Here is a 26,177-nt window from a genome sequence, read left to right as displayed (position 1 = left end):
TTGCAGGAGCTGAGCGCAGAAGAAAGATGCAGGCCTACTGGAGACCAATCCGAACACGGTGAGTGTCAAGCTGCAGGTGCAGAAAACGCAAAGCATGTTTCTCAGCCTTGGCGTGGCTTAAATAGTCTCTGGGTATCCCAATTGTCTCTGGGCTGAACCACACCCAAAAGACTAGACTGCACATGCAGTTCTGGGAACCAAAATATGTTGGGGCATCCATCTTGTCTCCATCAATGCACTGCAAGTCCAATCCCCAATGTTATCCTATGGGAATGAGTGAGTCCGGTGCCACAAGCGCCAAGTCTGACTCCAAGTGGGTCTTTAGAGGGATGGAGAGGCCCTTGAGGGCCATGTAGGTGACTGTGGCCTGGCTCCAGCCTGACATCTTGGAGGGCTGGAGACATGAGGGGCAGGAATCATGACAAATGTGCCTGAACCCAAGAAACTGAAAGACGTGGAAAATTTGCTTCTTGCTGAATACAGTGACCAGTTAACTCAAAACTTGTATTTGATTTATCAACAGGTGCGAGAAGCCCTCCCAGTTAAATATGAGGCGCCAGGTCATCGACTTTGACCTGGGGACTGGGTCCTCACAAAAGCCTTCGATAGAGCATCCAACCTTGCACCGCGTTGGAGAAGACCATTTCAGATCTTGTTGGCTACACAGACCGCTGTACGAGTAGCCAGAAAACGACACTGGATACATGCAACGCTCATCAAGAAAATACCTTTTCCTTGCCACTCGACAAAGAAGAAAAAAAGGAAACTGTTTGTTCTGCTTCGCAAGATAAACCTTTCTTGAACAACACCAAGGGTGTTTGGGAGATTCTTCCTGAGCTTGTGTGCCCTGGGGAGACTGTTGCTTTGTCTATGAATTTTTCTTCAAATCTTTCTGTACCCTTGAGTAATCATGCCTCTGTTCATCCACTTCCATCAGGAAGTAACGACACTCTGTTCTCAGACCACACCGTACCTGGAGTCTTGAGGTACGATCTGCATCCACTGCACTAGACTTACAGCACAGCATGGCTGTGCACACAGGAAATGACCGTTGAGCTAGTCCCCTGCCACTCTCTCACTGAAACATAAGTAAGTGGCCGGGACCGGCAAAGTTACCTCCAAGCAAAATAAACCACGTGGTCAGGAGATCACCAACTAACAAACTTAAGGAGTTTCACAGAGACTTTTCGAAGTGAACTTTGAAAAACAATGCCTGTCACTAACTGTACTCCTACGAAGTAATCGATCGGTCCTGTGGCTAACAAAGACATTGAACAGCAAAAATCATGGTCCTTGAGGGTTTACTGCTTTCATGTAATTATGTTAACTGGTCTAACAGTTGTGATTGCGCTTGGGTTTTGGTATATTGAGGGGGTGCGTCCACTTGAGACATTGTTACCTACTGAGAGTGTTCCCACTACGTCTTCTCCTTTCATGCATCTGCACACTCTACCTTCTACGGATTCCCAACACAGACAGAGTTACCACAACAATACACTTTTGTTAATCATGAATGCGACCCATTCGATTCTGAACAGAACAAATTGCTGGATATGTTCACATTTGCCACAGCACAGGGGAAAAGGGCTGGGCTGGTATATTCATCCTCTACCTTTAACTACTGCTTGCTACACCTCTCTGAGAACTTCGATGGTACTAATTTGAATCAGTTTGAAAGACGAGTCCTGACACCTCTTTTTTATTTTTTATTTATGTTCCCTTTTTGCAAATAGGAGCAAACTCAATGTTGCTTCTATTAGGCCTTCCGATTGACTTTCTAGACCTTTCCAATCGCTAATTTCTTTCAAGATGGCTCCCATAAGCAACCGGGATGCCATGCCTCCTTCTTACACTATTAATCACAGCCCCAACTCTGTTTCCTTCTGCATACAAAGGGATGGTTCTCAGACAATGGGTACTTTTGTGGGTTGTACCAATATTGCAAATATGACTAGTGAGGACAGACCTTTGTATGTAGGCGATCCCATTCATTTTGTCTGTGGCAATGAAGCTTATCATTGGCTACCTAGAAATTGGTAGGGTACTTGTTATTTGGTTATCTTGCTACCGGGGGTATTTGTAGCCAGCACCTCTGAGGTCCCTAGAGCTCTTCCAAGGCGTGATGAGAATGGTGATACTCCTTCGCAGGTCATGGGTGATGTAGCAAAATCCTTTGTGACATTTTGGAGACAGATCATGAATTCCGAGGATATTAGGAGACTGGCAAGAGTATTGGAGAGAACCATCAACAGAACCACCAATATACTATACAATATGACGTTAGAAGAGAAAGCAATTAGATTAGCGGCTCTACAAAACAGGATGGGGTTAGACGTCATCCTAGCTGAGCGTGGTGGAGTATGTAAATTGGTGGGATCTGCTTGTTGTGTTTTTCTGCCTGACTCCTACCCTACCATATTCAAGGCAATACAAAATCTACACACCCTAAGTACAGAAGTACATGTTCCTGAGGGAAATTGGGATCTTAGTGCTTGGTTCTGGAACTTTCCACGGTCTTGGGGATGGAAACTCTTTTCAGCCTTAATGGTAATCCTTGGTATTCTATTGTTCTGTTGTTGTTGTTGTTGCATACAATGTCTTCCTGCTATATGTTCGATGTTAGGGGGATGTTGTACGCAAACTGTAGGTACATTGGGACCAAAAATACATGCCCCTGAGAAAATGACTAATGTTTTTGCGATGATGGATATTACTGTCAAGGATCTAATGGCGATTGATGTTTCTGAAGAATCTGATTCAGGATGTATGGACATTGAAACGTGGGGTTTTAAGTAAGAGTTATGTTTTAGTAATGCTCTTGGTTTAGGCCAAAAGGAGGGTTTGTTAAACCATAATCATATAGTGCCTCCTTATTATGAATATTGGCCTAAGCCCATTCGCGTTGCACGGAAAACCGCATTGCAAAGTTCCAATTTTTGGGTTAACTTCGCCACCATTTCGAGATTTCTCCACCATTTTGATTTTGACTTGTGTTCCATGTTCTAAAATGGTGGACCGTGTTTTCATCTTGCAGTCGAGCTGAACAACTTTTGAGTTCTGTTAATGTTTAGGTTGACCGAGCGCTGACTGTTCAAAGAAACCTTGTGCTTAATACGAACTGCCATTTAGTGTTGTCTGCGCTCACAAGCCTCATCCTTGTATAAAAACCAAAACAATGAACAGTAAACGTCGATCATATGCCTTAGCTGAACTGCATTGTAGTCACTCTTGAAATAAGGCTTACTGCGATCCGAGAACCTACAACACCATTGTATTGTCATGGAAATGTAATCCTGTATAATTCTTTGCATAATATTGTAACATCTGTCATGTGAACTAGGCACAAACTCTAGCCCATGAAATATTAGCCTGATGAGAGGCTGGACAATATTGTAGAAATAGTATAAATATGTCTGTGTTTAGATGTCCAGCACTATCTCTCCTCACTGTGTCAGGTGGTACACCCTGCAAGGTTTTGGGAGCCAGATAGCTATCTGTTTTGCTTTGTAAACCATACAATAATAAAAGATACTTGTATCTTTTCAGCCCATGATTGGTGTATTTCATTTGTGGTACTCAGCATCGGTATTTCTTTATTCTTTCACCATGCATTCCCAGGATGAGAATACTCTGCAAGGCCAGGCACAAAGACAATTTCATGGCAGAAGGCATGGGTGATGAGAGATGTTGGGCCAATTGTCTGGCAAAGTAGCTTCATATTCTATCTCCCTCTACCTGGGTCTTGACTTACGTGTTGCTAAATGAACCAAATGTTCCAGACATGGTACAAGCGTGCCAATCTATTTTATTAGTCTGTATAACAAAGGACCTTATAGCGTAGAAGACCAATGCAATAATATGATGTCACTGTGATGCATAATGGAGTATATGAGGTCTATTTTTTGTGGAAATAATTGAGAGACCGAGCTCATGTCTGTTGATGTTCATTGTAACCTCCCTGTTTTAGATAATTGTTAATAAAACAGTAACTTGCCATCTTCTTGAGTTTTTCCGGTTATTTGAACTCAGATCATTCTGGTGTAATCCCATCCATTAACAAATGCATGTTCGAAGGGCCTTAAACTCACTGTGAGCACCAACATCAAGAACATGCAGGAATCAACATCTGAGAGGACTTTTCCTGCAACAGTGCCAGGGATCAAAATATATTTGCCCACTGCTGGAGGGTTGGGTTCAGGCTAGGACTCTGGAGTTGCCCTCGCAGTGTCATCCACTCAGGGAAAGAGTCTCTTAAGAGGTAAGGTCCTAACCCTTCTCTCCATAGAGGTACCATGACATATCAACTTCCAGGGTACAAGTGGTCAAGGGGTGAATATCAGTTTCTAAACCATCAATCTGCCCCACACCTCTAATACACCTGAAGAGATACAAACAGATTGGAATAACAAACAAATCATAAACCTCCAAAACCAATTTTGGTAATGTGGCTGGAACGGCAGGCTTATCTACGAAATGTTGTGGATCATTGGTTAGTTGCAACATGGGCACAATCACTTGAGCTCAGATACAAATGGCACCTGTTGTCCGACTTGTTCGATGCAATAACTTCCAGAAAATCCCAACAAGGATCATGTACCACGATGGGGGCCTCCAGTGAAGGTCCACATTCATACAAGCAAATCATAGCAGTGGGGGGCTGGCCTAAAAGGAACTCTGGAGATTTCCGAGTAGACCAGTGACAAATCAACTTCCGTGGAACCAGTGGTCTAGAGATGAATATCAGTTTCTAAACCATCAATCAGCCCACACCTCTAGTACACCAGAAGGGGTCTGAACAGATTGCAACACAAGTAAATTATAAATCTTTTTGTCCAATTTTTGGTAACGTGGATGGAACAGCAGGCTTATCTCTGCAAGGCTGTGGATCGTTGATTAGTAGCAACACAGCAAAAATACAATTATTACCTAATGATAAAAGGGACTGTCCAGACAAGGTGGTATCAAAAATATCTACTTTATGTATATCACAACAGACAGTCTAACAACACTACGAAATACAACCCACCGTGTAAGGCAAAGCAGAGGTCGGACAGTTTCAAAGAAGAAAAAGGGATGCGCTCTGGATTCTGACAGGAGGGTAGACGATATGGTTAAACCCCACAACAATTTAAGTTTATTTGGCCTAAGCACAAAGAGAACAATGGGTCTGAATATGTCTCTAGGGGCCTTCTTGGAAGGACCAGGGGGCAGAACCACAATGTAACTTTGAGGTGCATTGAGGCCATACAAATGGGGAACAAATGCTTTATAAATAACAAATACAATACCGGCACCGTTGTTGCCTTACCGCCATACTTATAATGAGGCCCAATTTCATCAAAAAAAGTATACTTTGTGCAATCATGTACATAATCATCCTCCCCTATGAATGTTGCTGGGTTTACTATTCTGCATCTAACAATTTGAATTTCAGGTTTTGAGATAATTACCTCTTACCATGAAGCTCTTTGTGTGGTCAATGTACTTTTGGGGTTTTCGAAAACAACAAATAATGCACGGTCAGCAAATAATGTTACTGAACCGCCCCCCCCCCCCCCACCCATTGTAATACTTGAAGCATTTCAATGGTAAACATAGCAGCAGCTAAAGATTGTTCACAAGGGTAATGCCTTTTCATAATTGGATCAAAAATCCCAATGTAGTAAGCCAATGGTTTATGTCCATGTCCTAATGTTGTTTTCTGTGTGAGGACTGCCATCCTCACTTCACCATTTGAATTGGAAAATAAATCAAATTCTTCATGATAATCTGGAATTACTAACTAAGGGGCTATACTGATTGTCTTTTTCAAATCCTCAAATATTCATTTCATCTGTCCATGTTATTTTACTTTTCTCTACCCATGCTTCCTTAAGTCCTAAAAGGGTGGGATATTTGTGATGTAATCACAATCCCAGAGCCTGCAATAATTACATAGGCCTAGAAACTGTTGCATTTTCCTCACTGTTTTAGGTTCTGAAGTCTTCATAATTGCTTTTGCTCTCTCAGGAGTCATTTTTCTCCCTTCTTGAGAGCTGAACTGTCCAATGTACAGGACTTCTTCCTAACAATATTGTAGCTTCTCCTTGTCTAACTTGTATCCTTTCTCTGCTAGTATGGTTATGAGTCAAAACGGAGTATTGTCTGCATCTTTCTTCGGTCTGACTGCACACTAAAATGTCATCCAGATACTGAATGATTACACTTTCGAGCTGGACATTACCCAAATCCATCTGGAGAACCCTGTTAAAGATTGAAGGGGACTCACAGTACCGACAAGGCAAACTTGTATGTTTCAGGCGGATATTTAAGTCATATCTTCCGAGTCCTCAAGAAGGGTAATTGAGAAGAACGTGTTTTTTTAAATCTATGGCTGTAAAATATTTGGCCTTGGATGTGAAAGTACATAATATTGTCAATTTCTTCACTGGGTACACAACCATGTTATATGGCGAATCGGATGGTACCAATATTCCTTGCTTCATTAAAACAAAAATGGTCTTGAATATACCTTCATTGCCTCTCTGGACATGGGTTATAGCTTTGCACATGGAAAAATTGCTTCTGGTTTAAGCTTGCTTTTAACTGCTCTTACTCGTTTCCATAGACCCACGTCATACGGACTAGTGATCTATAAAATATTTAACACATTTTCTAAATCTTCCTGGAAAAAATTATGTTTTTTTTTTATCATCGCCATTCTCTGCAGTATTTATCAATTTTCCACTTTAATCCAATAAGTGAGTGTTAAGAAAAATACTAATTCATCACCTGAGTGATCATCCCTAAAAAGCTCCTCATCTGTCAAGTCTGTCAAGTCTGTCAACCCATATCCTTCACTGAGGGCTTTCACTGCTCTCCTTCCTCTTCTCTCATCATCTGTTTCATGGACAATCACTCTCTCTTCTCTGACCACTGCTGCTTCTAACTCTAAAGGGAAGCTTCTCCTATTTAGTATGACGGGAGTGAGGGTGCGGGAGCTAGGGATGATGTTTCCACCCGCTCCTCTACAGCACCTTTCACAACCAAACCATAAAATATGCCTTAAGGTGAAATAGTGTGCAGAAAAAATGCATATGTCACAAATGCTACCTGTTTATAGAAATGATTCAGGTGTATAGATCATAGGGACCAGAGAGAGCAGGAAGCAGTACAGAGAGTTCACAACTTCTCATTTGCGGTCCATCCTTCTGAGAGAAAGGGAGACTAGGGAGAGCAGTCCATTTATTGCTTTGTTGTTTCTATGTTCCTTTTTTGTTTTGAGTCAAAAAGATTATTATTTTTACTATTTTTGGGAATGATGGGTGAAAGCCATGGGAGGTCAATGTAAAATTAACATCGGTTTATTTTTCATTTGAGACAGGATACAGGATATCAAATGCGAGAGGGAGAGGTCAATCGTTCCCTGGCCAAATTGAAAAATAACCATGCTTACCCCTTCGTCCCCCAACTAATCATTCCCCGCACAAGAATCAGAATGCACATGAGAGTCTGTAGGCTTTAGAAATATGTTTTGGTAAGGATGGGAATTCATTGTTCAGTTTAGTCCCCACGAGCAGGCCCGTGTTAATGATTTGTGGGTCCACAGGCATTGAGCAATTGTTGGTTCTTCATACAGAAAATGTTGATTTAAACAGCTTGAAAAAGATTGTATCTCTCCATGGCCCTTTTGTTAAGGATACTCTAGTATGTGTCCAGGGGATTTCGACAGAGGACGTTTGAAGTAGTGGTGTTTTTTAAAAGCAAACTCTGATGAGGATATCTGTTATTTAACAAATACAAACTCAGACATAACCCAGAATATCAGCCTTTAAACCCTGGCTATTTAGGGCAAGGCAAGCCATTAAATGCCATTATTATCTGGTATTGATGGCCATGTGGTATGGTCACCGATTTTAGAACAATACTTATAATGCAGAATGCCCCCACTGTATCTCCCTCCACATAACCCCCTGCAAGGCCATTACAATTCATTTTACAGGGTACATTTGACTTAAACCTTGAACACATAACAACATTCCCTGAGCTTTAAGAGTCACATGTAAGCTTATTGAGCTTTAAGGGTCACATGTAAGCTTATAGATTGCTATTTGGAGAAGTGAACGAAAGCCACCTGACTACTTCTAACATTCTGTTCCAGGCACAAATTAAAGGATATCAGTTTTAGAAGAGTTTGTACATCATTTAAGGGGGCATTTTATAGATGTAATCCCATTACACAAAAGCGGGAGGGGAGAAATGGCTGCCAACCACATGACAGCCACATTGACCTCCAAGCTATGAAAGTCAATGGGATCAACCATAAAGCAGATGGCTGTGGGAAGTATCATGGAGGTCATGTTTGACAAATGTAATTGAATCATTGAATTTCATGAGCAGGTGTAATGTTAACTGGTGCAAAAAAATACAGAGGCAACCCACATGAGCTATTTGGTTAAAGGGCCTTGAGTAGTGGGATCCAGTAGCACCTACAAGTAGAAGAGAATTGGGTCCCATATTCTTGCAGTACATATAGCATGCATAGTAATGTCACAGGCTGTCAAAAGCAATTGTATACAAGTAGACTCGATTAATAAAGTAATTAATACAAGGCTCATTTGTAAGGAAAATAACACTTTTACATTAGACAAAATAACAACATATAGTTTATACCGTCGGTTGCCACCAGATTTGCAATATTTACCGGCTCCCGGCTTGATGGAAACACCGGGGGATTACGACCCCCGCATTCCGGGAAGTCAGGTGCCGGTAAATGTTAATCCCCATTCCCGTTTGATGGGAATGGGGACCAGGGAAGCATTGGCACCGTTAATAACGGTGTCGGTGCTTCCATGAAACTCTGCGGTGCGTGCCGTTCCGCCTGCCAGGTCTGACCCTGGGGGGCGGGACAGCACCCGCCCGCAGAGTCGTACTATGCCAGTCTGGTAACAACAGTGCTGGTAGACATCAATGTTCCACCCAAAATAAATCTCACTGAGTCTGTTTCCCAATTTAACGACCAACAAAGGATCTGGGTAAATAATAAACTTCCCAAAAAGTGATAGACAGACATGGAACCTGGATGCACAACTTTACATTTCTTTTCATAACATTTCTTGTAATTTAACTCCAGGCAAAATCTGTAATGATCAAGCTTAGGATATGGGACAGTCTCTCAAAACTGAACACTTTTTTTCCATTAGAGGATTGTGGGGTGGGATGTGTTGGGGTGGGGGGTTCAATAACTTTAAGATGACTCCTACGAAAGTGTATATTATATTTCATCAGCTCCAAGCCTGCACATACTTAAATCTGTTGTATATTACACACAAGCTGCAATGTATACTGGAAACAAAGTTATACTTGGAATGGAAACGTAGCTTTTCACTCATTATTATTCCCAGAACAACCCAGGGATTTGCCTGTAGGCGTGAAAGACCCAATATTAAAAAAACAAATAAAAAAAAAACATCCTGCTTAAACTCCCACGAACAATTTGTTTGATCAAGTCGAGATAAAACAGATATTTTTTCATGTAACATATCATAGTGTTTTATGTCGGTCTGCAGAATTCCACGTTTCCTCAAATTGTTTAGAAAAAACTCTTGATGAACATGCATACATTTTATGCAACACTTAGTGAACAGCCAAGGGATTTGGTGCTGCTTTGAGTGCTTACAGGCAGTGCATAAACACAGATTGTTCTTTTTAGTGTCTATATATAGTTTAATGCATTCTTTAGAAAAATTGGCACATAAACATTTAGCATAACACTATAAAGTATAAGAGCAGCTCTGCTTGCGGAACACTTGTGTTATGGTGGGGATCAACAGAACTCTTGCGACTCTGGTTTCAAGTTTAACAACTTTTTATTTCACATAAAATGGGGTGGATTGAAGGCCTATAAGGAATTTCTGTGGTCTGAATGAAGTCTCTTAGGCTTTCCTCAAAATATCGTACAATGGGTGAGAATTGGATGTTTTTTGCCCCATCCTCAGTGTGCTTCACCCTCTTGTCTTAGCACGTCACTGTGTAATTCTTGACAGGTCAAGGGAGGAGTTGTTGTAGATATGTGCTGGTAACTCGAAGGGGACTGGCTCTGGGGAAGTGTTTCAGGATGGGAGAGTAATTGATTGAGGGAGCAGGTGTTTCTTAAACAGAACCTACATTCCCAGGTACCAAATATCAGTCCCGCTCTCTCCAGTCTCGAGAGATGACCTATAGTTCAAGTTCACGCATTTCTTAGTCGTCTTTACAATATGGCTAAGCCCAGTTCCGTAGGTGCAGTTCCTAATGCCTCTTATGCAGAGTTACCAGTTCGCCTGTGTAACTTCTTTCGGTTGCTTCTTGGTCTTCTGACCACAGGTGTCACCTTCCCAAGATCTTCACGGTTGCCATACCACATGCTTACCCGCAGGAATGTATAGGCCATACACAAGGCTATTAGTAACAGGAAAGTCATGTCCACCCTGCTCGGGTGCTGGTCATACTAAAAGTATTATCGCCCACATGCCAAGAGTGGTCATCCTAGCCTTGAGAATGTAGAGCCTTGTTAGTTTTTTCCTTCTTTTCTGGATCAAGGCCCCTGGCCAGTTTCTTCATTACAACCCCCATAAGTTTGCTAGAAAACCTTTTTGTTATGGTCCTTGTCCTTGGTAGGACCTGCAAGAGTGCACCCGCTCTGCCCCCCATGCCCCCTAGGCCCCTCTGCAGTGTGTCTGCCACCTTGTCTCAATCTTGCTAGATACTGAATTGTAACACTCAGCAAGCCCTGCATCCTCCACCACAGCTTTTCCTCTCACTGGATCGCTAGCGCAACTTCCCCTCATATTGTTTCGTGTTCTGCAGCCTGTCATAATTGTGCCATGGAGCTAGTGGATTGGTTGGGTCCATTTACCATTTCCTGTATGTCTCTTGATTGGCTGTAATCTCTTCGTCACACCTCGCCATTATGTGTTTCCTCTTCCTCTCTAATCCCTTTCAGATGTTTTGGGACTCCTTTCTCTCCTTGCAGCCTAATGTCTCGTCTTTGTAGCCGTAGGCTGGAGTCACAAATAGCGCTGCCACCGTCTAAATATAAGGCAGATCTGTTATCACACCTGCACAGCTTACACCTCTATCCCATTTACTTCCAGTACAATATTTCCAAACTCCTTCTGTGTAACCAGTTTGTGAGTTCCCAAGCATCCCGCGACCCTTTCCCTCTGATAAGCATTTCTTCTCCCGCAGAAGCATGCCTGCAAGCTGCCCATCCCAACGCTGTGTGTAATTGTAATTGTTTATTTCTAAAGCGCTTATACACAAGTGAAGTGCTTCAAATCGCTTCAAGGTGGGAAGTAACACAGTCTTAAAGATTTCAAATGATCTAACAACAATAACTAGCATACAAGGCCAGAGGCATGTCTACTAGTGAAGTGTTTGACAAAGGGTGACGAGAGAACATAAAAAAGGGGGGTGCTCTCTGTATTCCCTCCATCCCTGCCACTGCTATCTGCGTATGGACAGCCGGAGGGTCTACCATTCCCAGAGTGTCCCTGTTAATGGGAATATGTTTTTTTGGTTGTTGGGGAGGAATTCTCCATGTATCAATCTAGCGGTTCATTGGGTGGCTCCCTAAGACTCTAATAAAAAACTTTTTCTCCAGTTCATTCATAAGATTTAGCACACGTTACTAAAAAACACATTACTAAAAAAATAAAAAAGATCTCCTCTTACAAAAATAAAAGGGTAAGCATGTCTGCACAGGCTCTGGCCACTAGGTACAGGATGCACACTCACAGGAATTCTACGCCTTGCTTCCTATGAACAGTTAAGAACAACAACAAAACACATGCTCTCAAACAAGCAAGTGATAGCAGTGCGTGCACACACACACACACACATCTATGCCAAAAGTAGATGGTAGCATGCACACAGACACCCCAAATGCACACACTGATGACAGATGGCAGCAAAAGCACACACACCAGAGGGTAACACACCCAATCAACAACAGTGATGGCAGCACACTGTGATGAAACCAGGGAATTTGCCCAATCTCCCCAAGTGGAAGCTGCCCCTTTGGGACTCAGGAGATTAGCACACTAGGCTTACCCCCTAGGGGACAGACCAATCATGATCCCACTGGGGGTCACCACCTGTCTGAGAACAGGGGAGCCCTTAGGAGGGATATCAGCACTCAACCCTATTTCCAATATCGCAATACTTTTGTTGGTTCTATTGGACTTACTTTGAGCGATACCTTAAAGCTACCTGTGAGGATAGTTGGTGTGGTTTCTGACCCGCAACATGCTCGGTATTTACTGGGACTGAAGGGACACTTGCCCGGCCTACCCCCTTTTAGAGAAAGAGAGATAAAGGACTACGCCAACCTGGAGAGGAAGAGAGAAGCCTGCTGAGCCAGAGAGAGGAGCGGATCTCCTCTGGGGAGATGTGGCAGGATATGCATGAGCATGTGCCAGATTGGGCAAGAAGGCCCGCAGCACAGACTGTGGAGCACTTAGAGACCTGCCGGAAGTGGCCAGCCCCATCAAACAATGCAGAGAAGCCACCACAGGAAAGGCAGAGCACAGGCACACAGAGTGCCGTCATTCAAGGCCTGAAGGTGACCGGAGGAATGAAAGGGTGAGTCTGGGACGGGTTACAACACAAAAAGGGAACTGAAGGAGGAATGCCAGCAGCAGTATGTTCCCTGAGTCAGCTGAGGAGCACTGCTCATATTGAAAAGGCACATGATGGCTCCAGGAAGTAGGGAGAGGGAACGGTGAAAGCGGACTGAGAACAGTCAAGCCCCACAGCGGGATAGAGCAACTAAAAGACAAGGTGGGTGCAGAACAGTCAAGCCCCAGGGTGGGGAAGAGCATCTGCAAGCCCAAGCTGGGCTGTACGAATTCAAACCCTGGAGTGGGATGAGAACACAGATAGCCCTCGTCGGGCTGTGAGAGACAAAACCCCCAAGGCAAAGTAGAGCATCCAAAAGGTTATGATGAGCTGTGAGCAGTTAAGCACCAAGGTGAGGAAAAACACCTGAGAGCCCAAGACGGGCTGCGAGAAGTAGAATCCCAGAACGGGATAAAAATGTTGGAATCCCAAGGTGGGCTACAAGTGACCAAACCCCTTAGTCCAAGGCGGCCTGGGGAAAACCGAATCCCAGGTTTGGGGTGAGAAAGTGGAACACCAAAGTAATTCTCACCAAAACGTAAGAGCCACAGGAGTAAGTGACAGAATGCTGAACCCAAGGGGGCGAAAGAGATAGCAAAACCCTTGGTGGGGTGGATAGCCAGAGACCCATGCCAGAGGTTCACAAGAAACATTGAGACAACCTTTAGTGTCTAAGGGACATTGAGCATGTGAGCATGAACTGCGTAGCAGGGCAAAAGCCCTAGTTAACAAGCATCATCAAACAAAGGGGATGAGACCAGCCACCATTCAGTTAAGAGGGCCAAGTCCCAAATGTATGGTTCTTTAGTTTGTTTTTGGTTATTTGATCGTGGTAGAGCCAGAGTTTAGACTAGTATAGGTTTTGGACAGTGGGCCTTTTCTGTTCTGTTTTAGGAGATGACCTGACGAGCACCCCATTACACCTTTAGGGATAGCATAGGTCTTGTTTTTTTTAGATAATAAAAAGTAAATATTTATTATTATTATTATTAAAAGATGTAATTCTTCAGATAGCTGCACACACAGACACAAACCTACACAATTGATGGCAGGACACTCAATGGCTGGCAGCTCATGCATGCTATGATATTGGATGGTAGCACACACACACACATAAGACACCATGTATGGATAAAGCAAACATACAATACATAGGTTTGGCAGCAACCAATAACAACGTGTGGTAGCATGCAGATACAATAGATGGTGGCCCACAGGTTCACATACACATCACCAACAACAATGGATGGTAGTACACACATACACACAACAGAAACATAGTAGATGAAACGCATGCAACAATGAAAGGCAGTGCACACGCATACATACACACGCACATTCACACAGACTCACACATGCACGTACACTCACAAATAGCAACCATGGATGAAAGCACACACAAACCAACAGCTCCTCCTTTGAAATACTCCTCTGATAAAAGGGATGTTGATAACGAGAACACAATATGGCTCCTGGCGCCTTTGAATAAAATGAAAGCACATTTGAGGAACATAACAATTAGCACACATCTTTATATTTTCCAAATATGTTTGTGACAAAATAACTGTGGGCTTCAATCATTAAAAGGGCCTGATTACCAGTCCGACTATAATACAGTGTTAATTCCACCCCAGCGGAATTACTGTACTGCCATGGTGTCCGGCAGAAACAATGCTGTATTACAAGTCTAAGCGAGCGTGCACAAACTGTTGGCGGTAATGGTAATTCCGTCCAGTGAAATTACCACCGTAAATGGGTTTCTGGCAGTAATTACACCAAGAATCGGCAGAATTACTGCTACCGCCATCAAGAATGGAGTAATTACCGAATGGTAATTCCACCAACAATTGACAGAATTACCAACTGGCAGAAATATCCTCCCCTTAAAAAGGAGAAGCTGATCGGCAGCCATTTTCGAAAGCACAATCCACTGAATGTCTGAAGTTGCAGCAGACATCCAAGGAAACTAAAGACATCTGCAATGTGAGGGGAGAAATCCGAAACCTGTGTCCGGGAAATGAAGCAGCGCAAACTCAAATCCACAGAGGTCGAGCTAACAATCCTGGCTGATGAGGTGGTGGCCAACTCTGATCCATTGTATGTGGCCAGTAGCAGGAAGATGATGATGATGATATGGCATTTGTAACGCGCCTATACACAAGTGTTTCAAGGCGCGACGAGGCAGGGAGGGGGGAACAAGGGGAGACAGACAACGATCCTACTAGGCCAGGTGTCATTCAGATCGCGCAAGTGCATGGGTAGGGGGGACGGGAAAAGTGCAAGGGGGAAAGGGAGAGGGGAAAGTGCAGTACAGGGTTAAGGATCACACTGCAGCATAAGTACGCCATCCGGTCAGAGGTCCGTGACAAGGTGGTGGCAGTGGGGACTGTACCCAGGGATGTGGATGACATTAAAAAAACGTGGAATGACCTGAAGGCCAAGGTGCACAGTCTCCTTGCCCAACACCAAAAGGAGACAGCTTCCACAGGGGGAGGCACTGTGGCACCCCTTTTCCTGACCGCCTGGGAGAAGACAGCAGCATCTTCCACATGGCCAGAATGGAGGGAGTAGCAACAGCTGAGTGCGGAGCTGGCAACCAACCTGAGCCTGTTAAGTGCAATGTGAAACATCCGATTCACAACATACAGCTCACAGCCTCCACTGCTCGTCAACCTGCTGACTATAGGGCTGGCAATAAAATGCACAATGGTTCACATCAATGAGCAGGCCACCTGCAAGCTCACACCCAGGAATTCTTTACATGCAGTGAGAGGACAGTGTAAAAAAGTACTGTATGTTTAACATGTAAGTGGCCATATGTTCCCTGAGGAGACCGAAAGCTTTCCAGTCCAGGGGCCCACAGCATCACCCTCAAACACAGAGGCATACGCAAACACACATGCAATGTGATGGGTCAGAAAGAGATATGTGGGTCATATGCCATCCATCCACACACAAACTAGTCTCATGGCAGGCTGTAGGGATGCTGCACACATCAGTGAAGGCCGACTCAATGAAATGCAGCAATCAGCCTCACCTCTATGATTACCCCCATGGTCTAGGATCACTCCCCGTCGTCACTAGACAATTCCTTCCTAGCCACACAACCTACTACAATCAGGCAGCCAATATGAATTCACCAGTTAGTTGCATGGTACAAAGCTGTCACCTTCCTGTCATCAGATGTGAAACCCCACACCCTTCCCTATGAGAGCTATATTGGTCGGTGGATTACAAACAATGCTGTCATTCAATGCATAAACAACCCCTTTCACAAATTGAAATGGTTGTCATGTCACTTATTTCATAACAGGTAGCCATGGCAGCCAGGAAGAACAGGAAGGCAGCAGCACAACAGGCACCTCTGGTACCACTACTTCAACCCCAGAGCCCCCTTCCCATCACACCTCCAAAGATGTAGGCCAGACTGCTGGCAGAGGGAAAAAGCCAGGAAGTGTGCTTGAGCTACTGCAGTGCCTGATGCCCTGACAACAACAGCAGCTGTGCCTGCCATCAATGGTGATAGGTTGCCATCCCCACCTCCAGCAGCTGTGATTCCATGGCCACCACCACATTCACCATGACTACAGTCATATGTGCCTCCACAACAACCACAGTGGTGATGACCACTGTCACAGCTGCACCTGTCTCTGTGGCTCAGGCCACCAGTGTGCCAATGCTCAGCTATGTGACAGGGGTGGCAGTGGACACTGATGCAAACATTCCCAACACTCACAGGTTTCTGCCCCATCCACTGTACTCTCCAACACTTCCCTCCCTCCCCCCACCACATCATCGCCCATATACAGCTGCCAGCCTCTGCAGTGGCATCATGATCAGGAGAATGATTTTACCCCTGATGATAACATGGCAGCTGGTGGTCTACGAGCATCTGGGGAGCAAGGGGGTGCATGCCCCATAAACCACCATCACCAGACCCCACAACAACAATGGGTGCAATATGGCAGACATTGAGCCAAATGGAGCATCAGCGGGAAAAGTGGCTGCTGCTGTGGAGAGGCAAAGCGGGAGGTCTGCTAATGCCACAGCAGCAGTGACAGTAGTGGGCCAAAGGGTGCAGGAGTTGGCAGAGTCAGCAGCAATGAGAGCTTGCAGAGGGCTATGACTGACACTCCAACACATTCATGGGGTTGACACAGCCAGCTCCATCTCAGCCACACCCCTTAGGGTTCCCTGTCCAGTCCCCCTTTGGAATGCTCCCAGAGGAGACAGATCTCAGCAACAGCTGCGACATAGGGACGTAGTAAGAGAAAAAGGAAATAGGAGGCACCATGCCACAGGCATTGTTTTGGGGATGTGTGGGGTGGGGGTAAGGGAGAGTTGGTGTTGTGGGTGGGCAAGGGACATTTGGGGATGTGGGTGGTGGGTGTTTAAGGTTACTGTTCATTTACAATGAAATAGTTCACTCCAGCAAATGAGTACAATAGTCATTAAGTGTACGTCATATGATTATTTGAAGTGATGACATGTGACACTTCATACATAGATGTAATCACATAAAGTGCTGAATGATATGATATGATACGATATGATATGATATGATATGGCATTAATAACGCGCCTATACACAAGTGTTTCAAGGTGCAACGAGGCAAGGGAGGGGGAACAGAGGGAAGACAGACAGCAATCCTACTAGGCCAGGTGTCATTCAGATTGTGCAAGTGCATAGGAAGAGGGAAAGTGTGAGGGGGAGGGGAGAGTGCAGTACATGGGATAATAGACTAATAACAAAAGCAATTACGGCCAGCTGGTGGAAAGTGCAAGGGTAAGTGCAGATATCCGGTGTTAAGTGCTGGTAGAGGGACTGTAGCGATACAGAGACAGTCCCGAGTGTGGGGGTTGCCACAAAGGCAGTGCAGGTGTGTGACTGCCGGTAGAGGGGACCTGGGCCTAAGATCAGAGGGTGGCCTGGTAACCAACACAGTTTCAACCAGGGGTTCAGCATGTGAGAGAAATTGAAAAAGCTGAAACAAAGAGAAAGGTTTTGAGGTGCTTCAGGAACTGGAGGTGGTTCTCCTCAAGTTTCAGTGAGGCAGGGAGGCTGTTCCAGAGGGAGGCCCCAGTCGAAGAGAGAGATCTACCACCAACTTTTTTCTTGGAGAAGCAACTGACCCTGAGGGAGTTGGAGGCGAATCAGTGAAGAGCTTAAGAAGGAAGATATTTGGGAAGAGAGAGTTTAAGGTATTGAGGTCCAAGGCCCCAGAAGGCATTGTGGACAATGCAGAGGGTTTTGAACTTAATCCTCGCATCCAATGAGAACCAGTGCAGGGATTTCAGTCCTGGAGAGATATGATCTCTGGGCTTGAGGCCAAGGACAAGTCTCACAGTCCTCTTTAGAACAGGTTGCAAAGGGTGGAGAGTAGAGACAGGCAGATTTGGAAAGGGACTGTTGCAGTAGTCCAGCCTAGAGAGAACCAGAGCTCTGGAGACAGTGAGCATCTGGGGGAAGGAGAGGAAAGGAAGAATACCTCTGAGGAGGTGCAGCTTGTAGTGTGACCTCTTACAGGCATCAGAGATGTGAGGAGAGAAGGAGAGTGTGGAGTTGAAGATGACCCTGAGGTTTTTAGCCTCGCAGGTGGGCGCAGGAAGAGGGCGAAGAGAGGCCGGCCAGAGAGATAAGAAAAGGAGAGATCGGGAGTGCCGATGAGGAGAATCTCAGTCTTACTGGCATTAAGGCAGAGATCATTAACAGCACACCACTTGAGGATGGTGGACAGACAGTCAGAGATGAGAGAGGGAGAAGAGGTGGCTGAGGGTAGCCTGAAAATGAGCTGAGTGTCATCCTCATAGCACTGGAAGTTGGGGCAGAGCCCAGCAATGCAGTGGGCAAGAGGTTAGACCCCTGGGGAACACCACAGGTAGAGATAGAGATAGAAGAGAGGAAGGACCCAAGTTGAACCTGGAAGGGTCGTCAGAGAGGAAAGAAGTCATCCACGACCAATGATACCCAGGTTATTACGTAGACAATTGAGCACGATGGCATGGTTATTCATGACTGCTGGTGCGTCCCTCCCTGCATCATCAGAGTCAAAGACAGATTCTCAGTGGCTAATGTCTTCCCCAGGAGGCATTGGGACATTCTCTCAGTTTCTAAAAGAATCCGGTTAACTGCATATGTAGCCATGCCCCCAGTAGCCATGATATAAGATCATTAGTCCTCACTGCTTTCTGATCTATGCGAACGGATGTGAAAGGTAATGACAGCTAGAGTAGCACAACAGAATCTGAACTAAACTGCTATGGTGCATTATAAACAAATACATAATTAAATAACATGAGGTATATTGAAAGCTATCACTTATTACTGATAACAAACACATTTTTGGGTATTTGGATTCTTGACAGAAATTATTTCGATGGGTTTCTTGTTTTGGAAGTAGGAGAGAAAAAAAGTAGTACAACTGTAAAACTTTGGGGGAATATATAAATTGGTAGTCTAGAGCTTGAATACATGTTAAATGTTAAATGTTAAACCAACGGAATGGGTCCCCAGGCACTCTGGCGGATCTGTAAAAGATAAGGAGGGGTGGGTTAGTAAGGTGAAGAGGGAGTAGGATAGTGAGAGGAGTGGTGTTCTGTTAGCAGCTTCAACTCGGTATACACCAGATGCTGAGCTTTCGTGCAGGTATTGGATCGGTGACAGGCCGCGTGTGCTGTTGGTCCGGCTTATGTGTTGTTGCAGTGTTGCGAAGTGCGTGCGGCTTGTTGTGCGAGAGATGGTTGAGTGAGTTTTTTGAGTGAGATAAGTATGCAGAGTTATATATTGGTTAGTGGGTTACCTGACCTTTGGCATGATAGCATTTGCAGTTCTGTCCCAGTGTGGCACCAGTTGACCCCCACAAATCTTGATGCGGAGCGGGTCAATGTTTAGAATTCTATCTGGGTGTGGGCCAGCCAACATTCACAGTCCCATCCAGATGTGGCGCAAGCTAGCGTCTAGAAATCTGTCCAGGTGTGGGCATGCTATCATTCGCAACCCTATCTGGATGCTATCTGGTCTGCTCGTGGGACCCGCTAAGGACGCCTGGTTTTATCAGGCGTCCTTACCAGGTCCTGCGAGCAAACCTCATAATGAGGCGGTATGGGTATAACGGGCTGGCAGCTCTACCGGCCGCATTAAACCCCTACCACCAGGGTCGTAATGAGGCCCAAAGTCTTCTCTTTGCTTTGACACCTAATAAGGGATGGAGAGGGCAGATCTATCTGGTTAGCAAATTGCAATTGAGGCATGACAGCTTCTAGGGTGATGACAAAGTCAGGGTGAGACCATTTAGTAAAGAGGCCCTGTGGTTAATCATATATTAAACAGAGGCTTTACTGCTTTGCGTTGTTCTTATTCGAAAAAGTCAAGGCCTGGGATGCGAACCCAAGAGATAAAATATACACGAAGCTATAAGAAAAGTGTTGATCCAAAAAAGGCAACAGTTAGTTATGCTAATAGCGACATTTATTTGTAATATTTCGTAGTCTTCCGATCACTTCATCAGGCATAGGGAGAAGGAACTGATGAAGTAACATGAAGATAAAAAACGTTCAAATAAATGTCTTTTTTATCAACACATTTTATAATGTCCTTGTCTAACAGGATACAAGCAAACTAAACTTATAGCTAAGCACACATGCACATTTCTTTATGTTTTAAGCAAACATCATGATTTCGAAATATCTAGAAACAACGCCACCAATGGAGCCCTCCAATGGACTCTTCAAGGTCTGCTGAAATCTCTGGAGATTCTAGATAACAAATCAAATAACCTTTGAACACTTTAGACATGGTTTCCTCTGAAATCCCAACATCCAGTGCAATTCTGCACGTAAAGAGCTGAAATTGGAATCAGATGTACAGTGATAACATCCAGATTGAATATACAAATAACATTAAAATAACCTTTAAAATAGAACAATTTAATCATTATGCTCAATTTAAAAAATATAATGTATTTTGAAAGTATTCGTTGGAAATTAATTCCCCCATCACACAAATGATACGTACACATCCACGTACCTCTACGTCCAAATGGAGCAAGTACATTCAACCTACCAGAAGAAAGAAGAAAACAAAGAGAAGAAAGAAGAGAAGAAACGCAAAGTCAAATAACAAATGCAAGAATGGTCATACATGATCAATTGAAAATGGGAAGTGTTCCCATGATCTTAGAAAAATCAAATCGTATTCTTAAACATGTGTATAACTAATATTTGGAATATGTGAAAAAAAAACTTCAATTACTGAAATGCCTCATGGTCAGATTCTAAGTTATTTAAACTAATTAATTTGAAGTCAATGAATTACATTTTAGAGCATTTTTATCTCTATTTACATATATGATTTTTTTTTATGAAAAAAAGGGTTTCCACCTATTTGTAAAAACAGTTGTCAAGCTGCTGTACTTATCAGTTGCGCTGTATACCTGATGCTCACTAAATATGTTCTTTTTGGTGAGGTTTCTGAACTGCAAAGAAATACATTAAATAAGCGCCAATCATTTGCAGAGAACTTAAAGTGGGGCTCCATTAGAAAAGGAATGTCACAAATAATCCACTTCGCTGAAATGTATAGAGAGTTTCTCATTGTTTCAAAACAAGGATGCCGTATTAAATTGAAGACTTAGAGGCTTGGGTCATGTTTTACCCATCTCAATGACACTGCAGTGGTGTCGTGTAAAAAAAAAACAAAACTCAATATGTTACCATGTCCTAATGAGTTGTTTGGCAGGATCTATATTAAGTGTTCAGCTAGGGGACTTAATCTGTTTGTGGACAGTAGTCACTGTGTAAGAGGATTCAATTCAACACTACAGCTAAGTCAATGCCTAGTCTGGGATACTGAATGGAAACCCTTATTAATATATCTTTATGTCCAGTTCATGCGTTCTGGATGACTACCCCTATATAACACCCCTCTCTTGGAATCCCTCTGACCCCACTGAGCCAAGAAGTAGTTCTGTTTTGCAAGTTTAAAGGTTTATTTGATAATTTAAACAATATATATATATATCACGCTTTATAATAAATTAATAATTGAATATCACACTGAATCTGAGCAGTAATCAATAATGGATAGTCCGGCACTAGCACACTTGTGAATAGGAACAGAAGAATAAGGTGGTAGAGAATGCTTTATATAAGTTCAGATGGATGTAATGTTGAATGAAAATGCAATACAGAAAATACTCAATATGATTTCAACAAAACAATGTAATCACTTTTCTCTGGCAATCCCTTCCCCCCTTTATGCAATGCAAGGAAATGGAAGAAAAGCACACAGTTCTCAGAAATGCAGTCAAATGTAATTTAGTTCACCCCAGCAAGCTTAGACTACAGAAGTTGGAAACACAGGCAATGAAGTGAAAAATATGCTAAAATGCTTTTAATTCCCTCTAGAGGTTCAGGGTGAGTGAAATATCAAGTTACTATTAGTCCAGGCTCACCCTAGCAATGATTCAGGGATGGTTCTTAAGAGGCAAACAAATTTTTAGCAAGGAAACTGCTGTTTTCACAAGTGGAGAAATTTGCAAATCGCGGTAAAATTCGCGAGTGCGTTTTTCGCGATTGCGGCAAAATTGTATGGAATAGGAATGCGGTTCTAGGTTCGTTGAAAAGCTAAAATGTCTATAGGACAAACGGTCACGGAGATATGAGCGATATGGTAAGGGTCGTTTTTCAGATTGGAAATTTTAAAGTTCAAAGTGACAAGTGACAGCCAGCAGCTAGAAAATGACAGGTGACAGCTTTTAGGCAGTTCTACTTAGATTAAAATAGATTGAATTATATTATTTTAACTAAGAGATTGGTTCTGCAGAGTTCTGCTAGGTACTCACAATATATTTTTGAATTAGGCCTCGCCACGGATCTGGTCAGGTTTTAGGCTGGACTCTGGTCTGGTCTCGGCACTTCACAGTGATCTGGGTTAGCTCTCTGGTTCTGCTAACAGCGGTCTGGGTCAGCTCTGCTCTGCTGGTCTAGCCTCTCTGGATTCTGGAGATTGATGGATTTGAAGTCTGGATCTCTGGATGTTGTATGGTCCGGCAGCATGCTCCGCAGCAAATGGAATTGAATGTCCCTATCTGTCCTGACTGTCTGCTTTTATGTGTTTTGAAAATGGGTGTGTGTGCAGCATCACTAGGCTCTACCCCTCTCCACTTGTCATTGGCCACTTCCTCCTCTTCCCCTTGATTGGGGGAATGAAATGAAGTGTCATCATGATGAGGTCTGTTTATGGTACAGAGAACCCACCCCTGTCAAATTACACACAATCTATATTTTGACCGAAAAGACATATTTGCACAGGTACACATTTGTTTAAAATTACATGCACCCATCACATATCACAGGAGGTATACCCTGTCAAAATCTGCTCTTCCTGGGAGCTTGCATTCAGAAATGGCAACATATTTCACTTTTTGGTCAAGTTACCAATATCAGATTCTTACTCAAATTTATACACATGTGCGCAAGGAGTATGGACATTACTTGATGAAGTGTCAGATTTTTAACATGCATACATTTTAAGTAATACCCTCTTAACTGCTAGTTTGCCCCCAGATCATGCCACCGGTTCTAAAAACCTCTTAAAATGTGGGCAGAAAAATCACAAGAATTATGGTATCATTTAAATAATTATGACAAGTCCGTACTATGAGTTATTCATCTTTTTCTAAAACCATATTCTGGCTACAGGGGTGTGGTTTCCCCCCAGCACAAGGTTGAATTTCTGGTTTTTCCAGTTCTGCCAAGCCAGCTTGCTCTCACAGGCAGTGCTCCTCCCCTTTCCTTCCAGGAGGAAGCCACTTTTTACGGCCCCATAATAAAACATTTGCCTGAGTCAGGACAGGGCTTTGTTCAATTTCCTGCAGAGCCTAGGTAATTCAATCAGGGAAGTGTCATATCCCTTTTGGTGGGAGCAGCAAAAGGGCAGCTAGGCCTGGGAACACAGCTGTTGTGCAAGTCTCATCTCCTGTCGGGGGTTGCTGGTGGGCAGAATTCAGTTTCATTAAGCCAGGTTTCAGATAAAATGTCACTTTTTGTTCCCCAGTTTAAGTCAAGACAATTTTTACATATGCAGCTAAAATGCTGATTATAAGTTTAAAACTATGATATTTAAACAATTGCAACCTATGTGACTCTCAGAAGTAGGTCACTCATTTCTTTTAAACATTTAGATTTTTTAGTGTCTTTCAGTCCAAATTTACTTAAACTGTTGAAATCCACAGCTCAGCCAGTCTTGTTATAAACCTTCAAGTCACTTCAGAATATAACTTTACATTGTATCCACCTCTCAGTAAGTCTTTCTTTGGCCTGCCTTGGGTTCATTTATTCAGTTTTACACAAAAAAGAAAAAAATCTGGTGTTGTTTTAAACCGCCGGCTTTCTGATAGTGGTGAGTACTGGTAATGCAACCATTTTTGGGATTTAAGAAAATGAATTCCCCACAATTCTAGGTTGCTTTTGGCAATCAGCATTGCCATTCCCAATGGTTTCAGGCTACTGTGTGGGTAGTCCAATGGTGGTTTTAGGCAGTGCCCTTCTGTGCCCATAACATCGGCAAAAATGAGTGACAGCCTATTCTTCATGCATTTCCCTGTGCATTTTCTGGGAAGCTCTGGCCATCATGATGTTTTCCATGTCAGTACTGCACAGTTTTGAGGTAGGGCTCGGATGTATGGGTAAAAACATCCCACAAGCCCCCCTCTTGCGATGGCCATTCTGTTTCACTGATGGAACTCGCAAGACCTGGGATGTTTCCTCATCTTCTTCCAATAGATGGCACAGTTCAGCATCTTTTTCTCCATCCGGTCGGATCGATCGGTTCTCCTCGCCGGTCCTGATGGGAAGATTGGGCGGTACCCCGGGCCCCTTGCGTCTCTGCTCCCGGTCTCCGGATCGTCCTCCTTGGCCAGTCTCGAGGTTTTCTTTCTCCTAGGACGACAAAGGAAGAGCGGCAATACCTATTCATATACATTTTTCCCCCACCATTGATATAGTGGGGTGGCATATAAATTTATAGTCAAAACATATGGACATGCACATTTCTTTTTGCATTCAAAAACAAAAACACCCACATTGAGAAACTCAGAATTTGATAGGCGATATGTAGGATATTTTAAGTTAGAACTGAATTAATCTGAGACAGTACCCTCTAGGATTCCAGAGGATTCCTCCAGTTGTTGCAGAGTGTGCCTGGGATGGCAACACTTCAACTGGTTAATGTGGACCCACTTGTCTTCCCCCTCTGCCAAATCGCCTTTGGGGATGCGGATCTTGTAGGCCACAGCGGAGATTTTGTCTATAATCTCAAAGGGTCCCTTCCATGTAGGAAAAAATGTTCGCTGCTTGGCCTGGTTCCTTTGGAAATTGTATAGATAGACCCGGTCCCCCACCTGATATTCCTTCCTGGAAGTCTTCAGGTCATAGTGGGTCTTCATGCTATCAGCTGATCTTTCTAGATTCCGCTGAGCATAAGCAAAAGCATGTTGAAGGTGTTTCCTTAAATTCTCCGCATACTCATGAGTTGTGGAGGCATTTATTAGTGTCTGCTCTTGGGTCCTGTAGAGCAAATGCTGAGGAAGCACCATCTTGCGCCCAGTCATCAACTCAAATGGTGACATTTTGGTTGCAGATGAAGGGGTAGATCTGATGGCCATTAGGACCAGAGGTAATCGGATATCCCAACTTGGCCCAGAATCTGCCACAAACTTCTTTAGTATGCTCACAATGGTTCGGTTATATCTCTCTACTGCCCCAGAAGAAGCTGGTCGGTAAGCAATATGCAACTTCCTTTTGACCCCCAGTATCTCCCACATCTTTGTCATTACTTCACTGGTGAAGTGGCTACCCCTGTCTGACTCAATCCTTTGAGGTAGACCAAAACGGGAAAAGATGGGGTTAATCATCAGGGCAGCTGCAGTTTCTGCCTTGCAATTTGGGGCTGGGAGACATTCCACCCACTTGGTAAACAAGCATGTCACAGTCAACATGTAGTTATTCCCCCTAGCAGAGCGAATCACGGGGCCTACAAAGTCGATTTGTAAATCTGACCATGGCAGTGTCATCCCCCTCTTTTGGAGAGGCGCACGGTGCGTGAGGGATGATGGCTGAAATTGTGCACACACAAGACACCCCTTCAAGTATTGGTCGAGGTCCTGCCCCATGTGTGGCCAGTATGCAACCTCGCTTAAGATTTCCAATGTCGTTTGAAACCCCCTATGACCGGCGGTGGCCGCATCATGGGCGTGACTTAACATCAGGCTTCGGAATGAGGTAGGAACCACCCACTGATCGTGGCCAGCTTTGGATTTCCTTACCAGCAAACCGTCTTGGATTCGGAACATTTTTGGACATTTCATCAACACCCTTAGGTCCTCTTTCCCAATGTAATCGGTATCCGTCAGGGGAAAGTTCTCAGGGTCCTCAAGGTGCTGGTAAAATTTACCAATTATTGGATCCCCTTTCTGAGCTGTAATTAAATCAGCATCAGGGGTCTCCTTACTCCATTGTGCAATTGAAAGGTCGTTGTG

General features: G+C 43.8%; 1 protein-coding gene across 1 annotated transcript in view; it reads right to left on the bottom strand.

The window, feature by feature from the left end:
* The window catches only part of LINGO1 (leucine rich repeat and Ig domain containing 1), a 6,683,609-nt gene that overhangs the window by 1,147,925 nt on the left and 5,509,507 nt on the right, over positions 1–26,177 (bottom strand). The window contains exon 8 of the mRNA XM_069624566.1: positions 20,666–20,697. The gene's annotated coding sequence lies outside the window, so the exon portion shown is untranslated. The remainder of the gene's footprint in view (positions 1–20,665; positions 20,698–26,177) is intronic.

Source organism: Ambystoma mexicanum, chromosome 11, assembly GCF_040938575.1.
Source record: "Ambystoma mexicanum isolate Mex_15411 chromosome 11, UKY_AmexF1_1, whole genome shotgun sequence".
In the NCBI taxonomy this organism is placed as follows: Eukaryota; Metazoa; Chordata; class Amphibia; order Caudata; family Ambystomatidae; genus Ambystoma; species Ambystoma mexicanum.
This window is presented reverse-complemented; position numbering and strand designations above follow the sequence as displayed.